General features: G+C 37.0%; 2 long non-coding RNA genes across 2 annotated transcripts; one reads left to right on the top strand and one right to left on the bottom strand.

The window, feature by feature from the left end:
* Positions 1 to 278: 278 nt before the first annotated feature.
* On the top strand, positions 279 to 5,899 carry LOC136290178 (uncharacterized). Its single transcript, XR_010721026.1, has 4 exons — positions 279 to 347; positions 2,183 to 2,251; positions 4,788 to 4,823; positions 5,442 to 5,899. It is a non-coding gene; the product is annotated as an uncharacterized lncRNA (long non-coding RNA).
* LOC136290179 (uncharacterized) lies at positions 4,133 to 7,852 on the bottom strand. Its single transcript, XR_010721027.1, has 3 exons — positions 7,692 to 7,852; positions 5,636 to 5,698; positions 4,133 to 4,206 (listed from the first exon to the last, which is right to left on the bottom strand). It is a non-coding gene; the product is annotated as an uncharacterized lncRNA (long non-coding RNA).
* Positions 7,853 to 15,634: the final 7,782 nt, after the last annotated feature.

Below are 15,634 nucleotides of genomic sequence, written 5' to 3'. Positions count from 1 at the left end.
TTAATTAAATATGCTGATAATTGTTTAGACTAATGCCTTATGCATATATCAAGAAACTTCTTTCATGCTGAACAGTAATGGGCACTAAATGTTGCAGAAGAAAGTAGACAGCACTTATGAGCCCTGTGTATTCAGGTGGGATACAATTCATTCAGAGCACAGCTGACTCCTTAGGCAACAGTCATGCATGTGCACAGATGCCTCCTGGTGTCACAACCACAACCTTGATCTGCTCTTTTGAAGTTACTGCACTGTCTAAACCTGGTGCTTCAGCCAGTGTCAGACAGATACCAGCCTGCTCTAATTTTATGTGAACTAGTTGACCAGGAAAATATTTTGGTTCTCAGGTAGGTCTAAAGATATCTTCACTTACTATATTTTCAGAGCCAGTGTGGGTGCTAATTTTTCAGCAAATGCTGATAAATGCCTTGATATTTATATTGCCACTGATTGAACCTATTTTCAAGATGGGCTTACATGCAAAGCTGAAGACAGGTAACATGAATGATAATAAAATTACTGTATAGAAATGCATATGATAACTTAAGTGTCATCTGGATATGTTCAGGACAAGACAAGTAATCCTAAGCAATGCAAGTTTAAACACTAGATTGTGAATAGTTGTTATATTGTATGAGAAGAAACCACAGTGTGTCCCCAAGCTGCCCACTGCACACCACTGTTTGCACAGTGCCTGAGCTGGGGTGAGAGATTAAGACATAAACACACTCTCTGTTCTAGGGCACATTTACAAAAAACACAATGGATGATGGAGAACTTTCAAACTGCTCAAGTGCCAAACCTGGCCACAATTTCCTAAGACTATTCAGTTCATAATTGCACATGAATATACAAAATTAAATATACATATTACTTAAATACATGTTTATACTCTAATGGCATAGTTAAGATTCCCAATTTTAAAATTAATGTGGCATTAGTCAGTAAATAGCTTTCCAAAGCTTTATTTCACTAATTTTAAATTACTTCCAGAAAACAAAAATTTGTATGCACGGTACCATACACTGTAAGAACATTTAAAGCTATTTAATAATGCATATTCACAGGGAGCCAAAATTAATAGACAAGCTTGACTATCTGTGTCTTGGTTTTTGAAACCTTAGCAGTACGACTTTAATGTTCTGTTATTATGGTTTGCATCTGATTGTTTGAAATAGTTTCTGCGTTTGAATTTTCTAAAGAAAAAAAATTCCTGCTTTCAAATTGTGTAATCCATCAGCAAAAGTTCGCACATTTCATAAATGAAGACAATATTACTTTTCTATATTATTGTATTAAAATGTTTTTGCAGAAAAGCAATGGACTTACCTGAGAACTATCACTTTCATTTCTAAGCAGACGTGAATTCCATGTGAATACAAACATCTACTCATATATTGTTCATTATTGTGTTCAGTGGTTCAGTGGATATTTTCAAAGATAAATGATTTTGTGGCAGCCTTTGTTCCACGTGTCTTTTGGTCTTGGAAATTTTGCCATTGATTTTAGCAATATTTGCTCCTTAAAGCAAGTATCCACAGCCATCCTCTACTACAAAAAGCAGCAAAGTGCAACAAAATTTCTTTTGCTTCCTGGTGCCAAGGGGGGGGGGGGGCAAAAAGCCGCTTTACAAAGTAATATCTGCAAAACTCAGTACATAGCAAAATTGAACCAAACACTCAGTCTTTGTCATCAATGTATTTTCTGTACTCATTTTTTTCAGTGTTTATGATAACTAACAATTCCAGAAACATTTATACTGCAGAAAATATTACTTTTCCAATGTCTTCTCTTGGAAGTGACTAAATGTTTTAATTTTAAAGAAAATAAAGAATACTTTAGGGAAAATAAAAAGGTACAGAAAGTGTTATTTAAAAATAGCAGATGTTTCAAACAAACTGGGAAACTGACACAAGCACAGAATCCAATCTAATGCCACTGGTGGATAAACTGTGACCAGAAAATTAATGGGATGTGTCCTTGTTTCTCAACTTTGGACTTTGGACTAATGATTCCAATTACATGATTTAGCTGAACTACTACACTTATTTTAGAAATATAGCAAGTGTTGATTTTAAAATACTGGTTGAAGAGATGTCCACAGAGCACTTAGGGAGCTGTTTCCAGTGACTAATTGTCCTCGTTCCTAACTATTGTGTCTTTTGATTTTTCCTGGCTTTAGCTTCCATCTACTGGATTGTACCATAACATTTTGCCTGAGCTCACCGTGGACAGGTGAATACAGACCCAGGTAAGCATATAGTAAAAAATTACTCACCTAAGACCAAGTTGTGACCCCTGAGGGATCTTGCCTCAGGAATGACTGACAAAGAACACCTTCATATTGCACATAATGTTTTCATCCATTCCTTAAACATTGCATTTATCTTTCGTCATTTAAGTTTTTGACTGAAACACAAAACTATGTGATAGCAAGCAATGTATTACAGAAGCCTAATACCGTGTAACACTGATTTTGACCAAACTTACAATCTCAAGAAAACAAGTGGTTATTTTTACAAGACCATATTAAATGATCCTCGAAACATTATTTTGATTGCTTATTGAGATGCACTCCAGCATTGAGTGTATTATTTACCATGTCAGATGTCTAACTGTTTATTTCAGAATTAAGAAAAAATACCTAGAATAAGATGGCTCTTCACTCTCTTTTTTTCAAAACTATCATTAGAAACAGTAACTTTTTGCAATTTCTGAAAATGCCTATGGTTTCTCCAAATTATCAGAAAGCAGCACAAGCTGATTGTAAGTATGACTTTAAATGATCTAAAATATCCATATTATCTGAAAGATTCTTAGTTTACAGACGAAAGGTTATAATAGAACCTATTTAATAATGTACCTAGACACAGTTGGAAATTAAAAAAAAATAGTAATAATCATTTGGAAAACACATAACCTATCTTTTTCTCCAAATGCAGAAATGGAGTACTTGTCAAACCTATCCCTGATTTTCACCCCACTCCAGTCAGAAAGAGTCAGAAAGAGATAGATTCGTTTCAGCAGGTTATGAAAGGACTTTTAGACAACATGGATCTTTTTGATAGAGGATGTGGTGAGCATTTGGAACAGTAAACTGTGGAAAAGCACATGTGGTCCAGCCATAACCAGTGTTATCCCTGTGAGGTGCCGGCCTAGAGCTCCAAAAGCTGAACTTAGCCCACGACTTTTATAAGCAAGGACAGGCTTTTCAATGAGCTCCCTAATTATAAATACACAGAGAAGGCAAAGAAGGGAAAAAAGATATGAGCGTACTCAGACAAATTCTAGTTACGCTAAGGAAAATAACATCTCAAAAAAAGTCAGGATGAGTGTGTTAGAAAAAAAGAAAATAACAACAGAGATTAAAGTAGGTAACTAAAAAAATATAAGTCAAACTCATGACTACAAGATGTCACATTCTGCTTTTGAAATACTGCCCCACCACAGTATTTACCTCAGTACACCATACAGGCCTTGTGAGTCATCTGAAACCTGGAATCAATATAGTAAGAATAGTAAATTCTCTTTGGTTTTTGTGGGGTTTGTTTGTTTGTTTGTTTTTGTTTTGTTTTGTGGGTGGGGTTTTTTGGTTGTTTGGGGTTTTTTTAATCCCCTTAACTCATACATATTTACTCTTTTTTTTTTTTTCCAAAGCAATCCATTTAGTAGGTGGAACAGCCCACCTTTTTTTTTTTTTTTTTTTTTTTCTCTCCAAGGAATTAGTCTTTCTGAAGTGATCCAAGCTAAAAGGTCTCAAATCAGGCCCACAGCTAGTGATAGTAATATTTTTAGGTTCAAATGAAATAAATATCTTCAGAGTTGGTGCTGGGGTTTCTCAGGCTTGGGTTTCTTGTTTTTTGGTGTTTTGTTGTTTGGGTTTTTTGTGGATTTTTTTGCATGGGCCTCATAATTCTACAGAAAACAAAACAAGACATTCTGCTTTTGTTAAAATTATTAGGCAAAATTTAAAGCTTCTTACAGGAAACAAAATCTACTGACAGTAACATTCATTTACATTCATCCAAGGGCAGAACATATCCTTTGGGAAGTCAAATATTTTCAGTAACTCTAATTTCTTCTGAGAAGAGAAAAAAACAATAAAAGCAGCCAAATTCCTAAATGACAACTTACTAGTGGGGAAAACCTGATTAGAGAACAATTGCAATTCACCATCCTTCGCCTGGCCACTGCTATTGGCATGACCTGAAAAGGAATGAAACCCATCTCGAACGTTGCTTATGTTCTTTAACACAGAGGATTTGGAAAAGAAAACGCACATTGAAGAAATCATGACATGCAGTAAACTGGATATGCAATTACATTGAGAAAGGCATTGCTAATGTGGCAATATGCTAAAAAAGGATATATCCCCTGTTTTACCTAGTGGTCTGCATTTACATTTTTAAGAAATCAAAGTGATGTCACAGTAATAGAAGATGATCAAAAACCACAAAAGAAAGAACTGAAAAGTAGAAAGTTAGGTCAAGCCTAAGTTTTACTAATGCTCACACTGTTCAAACTTTTACCTTTGCTGATAATGGGGAATACTGATAACTTTAGGCTTTGGGGTTTTTTCATGTTTAAAGATATAAAATGGCAAATTCATAAAATATAGTCTACAAATTAGATTAGGGGTTGGATTTTATGCTTCTGTGAAGTGATTTGGCTACTGGCTAGTCCAGTGTACTAGCATGGCAGATTATTAATAATCAGAATCAAAATACCATGCCAGGTATTCATCCTTTTATCTCAAGCATCAACAAAATATTATTGCTTCATTTCAGGATTGTTTCATCTGATTGCCAGTTATGTAAACTAAGGTAAAGTGTGGTTGTTTTCTTGCGCATAGAAGCTTTTGAAATAATTCCAACTTAATTCTCATTCTTGGTGGTCTTATTAGAAGAAGAGCATTTTTAGTCACAAACTTTTCAGTTATAAAACTGGCAGCACTTACTTAGAGGTGGACTTACATTTGGATTTAAAAATCGAAAAGTATGGGGTGAGCATATATAACGGATTTCCAGTGCTAAACCCTTTTCCCATCAGTTTGCTCCAGTAAGAGGATACTAAAAATGCATATGGGGCATTTTACAGCCAATGGAAAGAGGTTTCTGTGGTTTAGCTAATACTCTCCACTGACCATATCATGAGTTTGGACACCTCACACAATCTTGATAGGTCCTGACTTTTTAAAAGGGCCTGAACTAATTTCAAGACCATCGTCTGATGTAAAAATGCTGGGAAGTCTGGGCCCAAGTTAGTTCTGTAAGTCTCTCCTAGTAATTGTCTGCATCTTAAGATGGTGGAATACTTCTTGGTCTCTGCATGCTTGTTTGAAAATCTGTAAATGTATTTAGAAATGTATTGCATAAAAATGAATTTGGAAACAATTTCTTATTGATTAACAGATCTTTTTTTTTTCTTTTCTTATTCCTCAGATCTTTGCCGGCGGGCCTTTCATTACTGAAATATATAATAAGGGGAGAGTTTGGGTTTACAGGAAGTATCTGCATCCTAATACACACTGACATTCCCACTGTTACTCGTGCTGGCATGTCCATGTATTAAATCAGCTCATGGCTTTTGTGTGTTCAGAACATTTTTAGGTGTGAGATACTCAATGATTACTGACCTGGATGTTTTATCTTCCTATGCCAGACTTTGCTGTTCTCTTGATGAATTGCTCACTTAATGTCTAGAAAAAATAAAGCCATCAATATCAATAATAGTGCCAATGAACTGTGGCAAACTAAGGGATACAGCAGATTAGCACTATTGCATGTCAGAGCCTTATGATATAATGATGATGATTATTATTGGAATACAAATTTACCTCTACAAAAAGAATATTGAAAACAGTTAGAATAAAAGATAACTTTAAATTATATGTAGCCGGCTTTATCCTTAGTGGAGTATTAACTAGAAAGTTATAAATGAAAATACAAGATATTTCTATTGTTTCTTACACACACACACAATTTGAAACCCAAATTAAACCTCACTGTGATATTAATAAGTAATATATATTTTAAGCTGCAATACATTTGATGTATAATACTGTAAAACTTGCACTCAATTTAAACAAACTTTTCCAACTAATGTTTAAAAAATATCAAATTAAAGAAAATGTCATAGGTTTACAAGTAGGATTATTTCTTTAATTTGGGAATTAATGCTACCTGTCCCCTACCAGAGCTGTCTTGTTTAAATCTTTTAAGAAATTAACCCCATTGATGTGATAAATATATTTTCATTTCTGCTGCTGATATGAAAAGGGACATTGTCTTTTTGCCAACTTCTGCTTACTCAGTATACAAAAGATATTAAATGACTTAAAACTTTGATGACATCATTGTGTCATCACTTTCCAGTCAAATGAAACCAAAGTCTAAAGCATATGTTAGCACTCACTTCTGCCACACAGTAATTGGTCTAACCTCCCAAATGAAATTAAATTTACCTTTCTTTTGATGACTCAAGTCTGAAAGGAAATAAGCATACCCATATTTAAAGCTCCTATTTACCTTTCCCCTTTTCTTCTTAACAGAGATAATCTGGAGCTTTGTCCTATCAATATAGATGCTAATTTTGCTATCTGGGAAAATCATAACTTGTGACTCTGTGAGACCACATAAAAAACTTCACTTCTACTTTCCTATTGTTGGCATCCATAATAAAATTTTGTGAATAATTTTCTTTTTTCTCTCTCCCTCTGACTTTTATACAATTCATATTAGTAAAGTTTTTCCTTCTCAGCACAAAGTAGAGAAAAATATATGAAAGCTGAAATGACTAGGAATCTGGAAAAGTTGCTTTATCTCTAAAAAAGACACATATATCAAGTGACCCCGTGGTAAACATACTAAAAGTCTTTTATCAAGAAGTCTGTAACCTGGAAATTACAAACCCAAAAATATACCTTTAAAATTTACTCCAGGATGATGCCTTCTACTGAAATTGCTTAGTACTAGAGATTCAGTCCTGTCTCAGCAATGACCTTGCTGGCACACAGAACTGACATTGCATTTTCCTTTCTAGGCAAAGTCAAGACTGGGCATAATTTTATAGACACCTATTGCTCATTTTACCCCAAGCTCCATCTTCTCCTTCCATTAGACCCATCAGATCCACCAAGATAAAGCACTAATGCACTTCATTTCTAACCTGTTTGGTCAAAAATATCCAAGTTTTTTGACACTTAATCTGTTGAAACTAATGTCAGTGTGGCTGAACTGGTTCAGGAGAAATTACACAAGCAGTTGTGCCAATGGATCAAGACTGGCTGATGCACACCTGATGCACACCTGATGCACACCAACCCATCCTTATTTCCCTCCCCCAGGCTCACCTGGCCCTGGCAGAATTTGCTGAAGCTTTTAAATCTGCAGAAAAAAGCCCCATGCAGGATCAGCCAAAGTTCAGATCTGATAAAAAGGAGGTGACAAGAAAAAGTACTCAAGAAGAAACAGGAAGGAGAGGAGAGGTTTAAGGAGGAAACCAGGATCTGGGAATAGCAGAGGTTGCTGGGGATAAGGACATTCTCAACCTGCCTGAAGGCATTCAGGATAGCAGAGGTGACAGACTGCAGAGCACTTGTCCCCGTGTTCCCTGCCACACTGAGTGGCATTTTGGCAATAGTTCCAAGGAGACCAGAACTGGACTCCAAGTGACAGAGAAACAGAGCTTACTTGAAGAAAGACGTGGTTAGGTAGTGGACTGTTCCAAAGGGAGATTTAAGTGCATCCAGAGCTTTTCCAGAGATTTCAGCATGGAGTTCTGAAATAGATGGAAGAACTACCCACTTAAGATATTTTTAGCTTTGAACTCCCTCCTAAAATTACAGCAGAAGCAGATGTTTTCTCTTTTCCCCAGCTGGAGATTCCTGCCCCAGGCCACCTGTGACTGACTCAGTCTGTGGGGTCAACTCCCTACCTCACCCCAAGGAAATTCAACCAAATTGATGCCAACAATCTGCACTGTTAGAGCTGATCTCTTTTGTCGTGCCTGAAGCAAATTAGTGTGTTTGTGTTGAGAGCCTGAAGAAGGTAAGGATGAGCAGCTGCTCATCCCTGATGAGTAGCATGGCACCCCCGGACCCGGCAAAAAGCATCTGTCCTTGATTGTAGGTCCCTAAACAACCCCTTTCTCACAAAAGACAGGAGGAGGAGTGTAATTACCCCTCTCTTATTCTACAGTGTAATGATTAAATCTCTCACCTCAGACTGGGAGACAGAGTTTTAATACTTTTCCTGCACAGGGTAATGTGTTTTCTGCATGTTTTGGATGCCTAGTTTTCGGATTACTGAGCATTTAATGAACTTCCCTCTGCAGTGAAATCTAAAGCAGGATACAAAACCCTTTACAATCATCTAGTGAAATTCTTGTCATCTAGAGCTTGTTCACCCAGGATAGGAAATATGAACAGTCCAGGCTCTCACCACCTCCTCTCCAATGAACATTCCCATTTTAATTTGAACACAGGCCTCTTCCTGCTGTCTCAAAACACATCCCAGAGAGCAGCAGTTTGACACAGCTCTCCGTCAGAATGAGCACCTCATCATCCACTTGCTGAGATAAGCACTCAAGCAGAGAAGGAAATTAACCACAGGCTAATGCTGTAATGCTGTAACCACAAAAGTAAAAGGAGTATTATGTCATCTGGTCTCACTTTAAATGAAGAGCAGAAATTAAGATTTGATCTGAGTCTGCTGGCTGGTTTAGGCCCTGCCAGCCAGCCAGGCAGAACGATGTCTGATTTATATACCTCAAATATGTTTGAAACCTAAACTAAAGGCAGTCACATGATGATGTTTTGGCAACTCCAATGTATGAGCAGTTGAAAACTTAGACGTGGAAGAAATTTAACTGACAAAAACTTCAGTTCTTATAATAATCAATCTCTGCAGAGTTAAGTGACAGCCAAGGAGGCACTTTGAGGCCATGTATTTTAGACTTTGCAAACACAACAGTCACTCAGATACTTGAAGCTCTTTTGTACCTCAATAATAAAATAGCCTAAAGCGTGGTCTCACCACCTTAGAGGACAGTGCTTGTATGACAGCTATCCTCTGGCACGTGGCTTCAGAGAGGGTGGGAGCAATCTAGGAGACCTTGCTGGTCTCTTCTTTCCCTTAGTCCTTGGCTCCTTAACAGCCAGCACTTGAAGTTGCAGTGACCAACAGTAGTCCCACTCTTTGAAGGTTGTGCGTGAGTAGCTTGTTTACTAAAACTCCAGTCCTGGCTTACTTTCTGCTGCCAGGAGTTTTAGGGTCTGTTTTCCACCAGTATTCATTAAGTTATCATACAGTGTGCCAAGTTTCCATCAGCCCGGCAAAAACTGTTTCAGTTCCAAACCCTGTTTTCCTGATGGCAGTGCTCTACACTGTTAGATTTTCAGAGCTGTCTTGGCCAGAGAAATCTACTTATGAAGTTAAATTTTCCCAAGAAGCTGATGGCAACATACACACTGCAATAAGGCAGAAGATTACTGGCCACAGAGACTAGTGCTTTCTAAAATCAAAACAATGTGGAGGGGGAGCAGTCAAACATAAAAACACAGCCACAAAAAAAATCCCCCAAGCTGTAGACATGTATAGAATTTTGGACAGAGATGCTCCAGGCTTCAGGGCCTATAAATCCAAAGACTAATCCTAACGTTGTGATCCTGAAATTGGTTTGCTTTTCCTGAGAATAAGTGAACCAAACCTTTTCAGGTCTTATTCGGAGATGAAACAGAAATCAGTGGCAATAAATGTAGCAAATAAAAATCTTTCCTGCCTGAAGGAACTTCAACCCTTCTCAGCACATTCTGTGAGTATGCAGGTATCCAACTCCCCGTTCAATTAAGTAAGTCCTTAATTCCACTGAAGTAAACAGAGGTGAAGTCATTGATTCAGCTGGGTTCTCAGCTTACCTCGGTCCGCAGATTGCAAGGATGTGACTGTAATGACTAACTGCAATACTAATACCTGCTTGCTTCTTCTGTGAAGGAAAAGCTTCTCACAGGCTGTTCAGTGGGACAAGGGAACTGTTTTAAGCAAAGCAGAATTTCGCCATTGTTTTTACTGCACAGAGGAGATCTAAAAATCTGCATCCTTCTTTTAACTACACAGGACGGTTAATGACAGGTCAGTGTTTTTTTTGCGAAAGGGAGTTGGAACTTCTTTATCAAATGGGAAGAGCGAACATTTGAAATTATCTCAACAACAGAATAATGAGACGTAGTCACTGTGACAAGGATTTTTAAAAACCTTCTAAAAGGGATTAAGGAACTGCAGACTATGAAATCTTACATTCATATTAAGAAAACTAGTAGAAGCCTACATAAAATATCCAGTCATCAATCAAAAAGTGATAAATATTTTACAGTAAGGAAAAATGGGCAGTACTATTGCAGAAGAAAGTTGTATCTCACAAATTTACCAGCGGTTTTGAAAGGTTCTCAAGAGCAGGCAGATGTGGAAAATACGGGTTATGTTGTGAGTGTAGATTTTAAAACCATTTTACAGTATTCATTTCCAAGAGAAAAAGCTGAAATCATAGCATGGAAGATCTCATCAAAAATTCAGATCTGATTCAAGTATACAAGAAAAGAGTAGAAAAAACCAGCTGATTTTACAAGAAAAGGAAATGCCCAGGATCTGTGCTGAGGCTTGTGTTGTTGAATATAATAATAAATGATTTAGAAAAGGAAGATGATTTTACAGTCCCTGTCAATTAAAAATGAATATTCATAATATTTGCTGGCTGGGTAATGAACTGTCAGGGGAAATGTAATGCTTATAAATGCAGGATCATAAATAAAACCAGTTCTAATGAGATCTATATACTGGTGGGCTGCAACCTAATATTACTACTATAGAAAGTGATCTTGGAGTTAGTAAGTTAGTTCGTAAAAATCTATTCAATGCTCAGTACTGGCTAAAAACGTAAATAGTGAAAATCTGAGAATAAAGTAAAAAAGCAAAATTATTATTATGGGATTATTATAAATCTGACAGGTTGCCATTTCAATTATTATTTCCTTATTCATGACAAAAGAATATAGTGGCAGAAGAACAAATACAAAGGCAACAATTATAATCAAAACTATTGATTTTCTTCCATATCAGCACACGTTAAGCTGAATTTGGAAAAGAGAAGACTCAATGGATTACGGCAGAAGTCACTGGTGAAAATCATAAGTCAGTGAAGATGAAGACAATGTCATTATCCAGATGTTTATAGACAAAACTAAGGGGCAACAAATGAAGTTATCAAGCACTACTGTGCAAGGAAAAAGAAAGACCTCTGCATGCACTGGATGTAACTACTTAAGTCATAGAATTCACTCTAAAGAATAGTAGAGAAGCTAAAATATGGATTCGTTAAAAAGTAATATAAAAAGTATGTAGAAAAATGAGGCATCCATGGCCCTAAATTACAAAGATACAGCTGTGACTTCTGGAAATCTATGGACTGCAGAAGGTTGGAAAAAAAAGGCAGGTGAATCATGCACAATGCCTTTTCCCAAGGCATGAACTGCTTTCCTCAGGGAGAGACAAGGTGCTTCACTCTGACCCACTATTGGTTGTTCTAATATATGTGCCTAATTATATCAAGCCAAAATCTGAGCTTCTGTGGGAATCACATAAAAAATTATTTCCTTCTAACAATAAAACAAAACTTTGAAATCACAAGAAGTACCTCAAGTTTGAACATTTTTCTTGAACTTCTTTTCTAGGCCACATTCAGATAAATTTCTTTCCACTGAAGGCAACTGGAATACTCCTAGTGATTCCAATGCCTAATTCCCCCTTTAGCATTATTTTTATTGCACATATGTCCACAGTATTTTAAATAATGCTGAATAGAGAATGCTCTCCCTGGAGCCTTTTACAACTCAGAGACAAAATTCTCATTGACTGCTGTGGGTTCAAACACTGTTAACTCATTAGGAAGGGATTGGGGGTTTTTTTGACAATTTAAAGGCAGGGAATTGGAATATGTAGGTGTTTATACTTCATTTCTGGTTCTGGGAACCTACTTTCAAAACGTTTTACTACATTGCTTTCTTATTACTAAGTGTGGGCAGAACTACAGTGTGTCTCAAGCAGCATGACGCTTTCCCACAAAAAAATTAGCATCACTCTTTTTCTTATCTGGGAGATTTGCCACTGGTTACTGAGCTGATTACGCCACCGAGCACACTCTGTACACTGCTCTTATTAGCCAAATAGTCACGTTTAAATAGGAAGTTTGCCAGTTTACTGGTTTTGCTTCAGTCCTGTCAACAAATTTACCAGATCTGTGAAGAGGCCACTCCATGTGGATAGGGATTCTCAAGAAGTCTGCATAGGTGAGGAGACCACAGAATTTCAATGTTGGCTTTATGCTACAGGAATCAGACTTGAACAGCTTATACTAAACAACCTCTGTTCTACTACCTAGGTAGCCAAGACTGAATAACAAAGAGAAATCTTGCTACATTGTAGGAACATCCGCAGATGGCAGGGAGAAGGAATTCTGCTGACCTGAGATAGTCTAGAATACGTGGTTTTATTGCAAGGGTCGTGGGTAAAAAGGGCCTTGCCTTCAGCCACCAGCCTTGGCTGAAGGGAAGTCCCAGAGAGCAGGAGAATGAACAAGGGGGTAAAAGTTAAGAGAGAAAGGAGTGAGGGAGCAAGGGGCAGGGGTCAGAGAGCAGGGGGAAGAGGTAAGAGCGAGAGCAGAAGAAGTGCTAAGAGAGGAGCCGGCATAAGAGAGGAAGAAATAAGAGATAAGAGAGGTAAGAACAGAGTGATGAGAGCAAGGAATAGAGAGAGAGGTCCTTCTTACAATGCATTATATCTTCTTTTGTGATGAATATTCTAATTTACAGTGACCAACCAATACAAGACACAAAATCCTATAGAATCTACATATAGCCTATAAGAACTACTACATTACCACACTATGTTATATTTTAAACTCTAAAAACTACTCTTTAGATTTTCTATTTTGCTACATTGACCTTTGGATCCCTTAGCAGCAGAAAGGTATTGTTCAATCAAAAGGGATTCTCCTTCAGCTGGCTAGGCTATTATTTTCAGGTTATATAGTAACTAAGACTTGATGTCCTACAACTCAAAGTAAGCTTCCATTTCTATTTCGATTATAGGTTTCATATTTTCAGAATTTTTTGCTAAACAATCATATTTATAAGGTTTCCCTGATTCATCTTCCCCAACACTACATGAAACTTCCTTTCCTATCATCTGAGTAATAGCTTCTTACTCCTTGGGACAGCCTACTACCTTTCATGTTGACAGCTGTGGAGAAAAATCTCAACACAGCCTCATGTCCAAGCTCTTTGACTGAGTATCCACAGTAGACTGAACTTTCCCTAACAGTGCATGAGACCACTGCTGCTATACAAGGCTTATTTTGAAACTCTGGAATCTCATGTCCCAATCAGTAGAGCACCAGATGCAGCAACATCTGAATCAGCTGAAACCAGTAAAATTAGTTAGTATCTCTTAGCCAAGGTACTGCTGTAAGGACTTCACGAGTGATGTTGAAGGAGCTGATCCTTTGAGTTCATAGAAGAAATCCTGTAAGAATTTTGGAAAATATTGTAAGGTCATTCATGTCCTATAAAAAACAAAAACAAAAGCAAAAACAACTAAAAAACCAACTTAACAAAAAGAGGCTGAAAACAATAGTCCCTGTAACTTAATTTGTATTCTCATGATAAAGATTTAATAACACTATACTATACTGATCCGTGGTTATAAATTCAATGGACTTTACTTAGGTTTTTCACATAAGAGAGAGAATTAGGTGAAGTTCTAAAGGCCAGGTGAATTGGACGGCAGCAGCTTATATAACTGTAGAATGAATGCATCCTTATAACTACCTTATAACTTCACAATATGTTTCTACAGAGATAGCAATGCTTCAACTGAATGCATCATAGGAAATAAAATGCATTCCAAACTAGGTAGAAGAATACTTTAGGATCCTAGAAAAGAAACCTAATCCATCAAAACTCCTTCTCTGTAGCATTTTATTAAACATAAAGCTGTTTACAAAGCACTTAATCATACATATTATACAAAGGCATGGTGATTTAGAAGACACAGAGGAATGCTCAGCTAAGACAGTAACACTTATTTGGCAAAAGCAATGGTGAATTCAAAATAGAATTTTTCAAATATTATTCCTTCAGAGAGGCCACACTGTGAATTCTATGTATTATATAAGCTAACAGATATTCAAAAGCTGTATGAATTACAGAAGGGGAAATAGAAAGAGTGGACTTGTATCAGAGGGCAGATCAACAGCTTCTACCAGTTCTTACTGCAGCTGGTTAAACTGTGGCTCCTGCCAATACTCCCCACGCCTCTGCTGTGTGATAAAATGACTGTTTCTGCTCAGACCATATTTTCACTGATTGTGTTCATCATCTAGTATTTCTGACCAAGTTCAGTAGAATTACTCCTGTTCTTTCCCAGAGATCTTTACATAGTGGATTGGCCACCATACAGCTTTCATTCTGGAGAGTATCTCTAATTTTAGAACAAAGAGACGCAGGAAAACAAGCCATGAGAGAGCCAGTTGCACATATCTTCAGCTAACTGTGTGTCAGTAGCTGTAAACACAAATTCATTAAACTGCTGTACTCTCTTTGCCTGTCCTCTCAATTCTGCTTCAGGCTGGGGTCCTATCTCCCACCTATCTCATTAAAAAAAATTCTGTGTGTTTATCTGACTTTATGAATCAGGGCACCTTTCCCAGAGGGTGGTGTTTTCCCAGGCTTGTTTACCTGTCTGAGAAATTTGCATTAAACTCTCACTCCAGTCATCTGGGAATATTAGATGTAGAACAGTGTTGATAAGGGAACTTTTTTGGGAGGATGGGAGTGTTGAGTTTTGTGAGGGTTTTGTTTGTTTGGGGGTTTTTTGTTTGTTTTTGGGTTTGTTTTTGTTTTTGTTTTTTTGCATCTGCATTTGCATTTGCATTTGCATTTGCATTTGCATTTGCATTGGCTGATATTCTAGCATACATCTCAGTATAATAGTTTTTAAAGTTTCCAGGTTTCCAAGATCTCAATCTGAAACAAGTTATCACTAGTTAATATAGATAGTATAGAATCACTTAAAGGCTGAGGAGAATTAGATGAGAGTTCCTTTCTCACTACTTATTACTATCTTCTCTTTTGTGAGGAAGCAAGTGATGCAGCCAGTGAATTAAATCCATAGATGTACAAAGATGTAAAGCCTAGCAGAAATCTGAAGTAAGAATATTAAGATATCATAATATCACAGGTAACATAACGTTTGTAAATCTTGGAGGAAAAATATAGTATTGTTATTTTTTTCCACCAATTCTCTTAGATATATTTGCTCAGTTCCATCTAAAATGTGAAATAGATGTCCAAATCTTGCCACAGTCTCAGAGAAAAGTACAGTCTGTCCTAATTTTCAGGGCTGTCCCATGTCAAATACAGAAATTCATTGGGTGACTCTCTTTTAGTTTAAAAACTCCTGGGGTACTTACCTTTAGTCTCCCACATATACTCAGAAGTGGAAAATGGATGCTTATCTCTCCTCAGTTTCTCTCATTTAATGGGTGAGTTGGATTGGTATTTGAACTCAAGAGAAGACACAAA

Source organism: Chamaea fasciata, unplaced genomic scaffold (genome assembly GCF_029207755.1).
Source record: "Chamaea fasciata isolate MVZ Bird 193981 ecotype frontalis unplaced genomic scaffold, bChaFas1.0.hap1 SCAF_5, whole genome shotgun sequence".
In the NCBI taxonomy this organism is placed as follows: Eukaryota; Metazoa; Chordata; class Aves; order Passeriformes; family Sylviidae; genus Chamaea; species Chamaea fasciata.
Note: the sequence above shows the minus strand (reverse complement) of the source record. Positions and strands in the feature narration are given on the sequence as shown.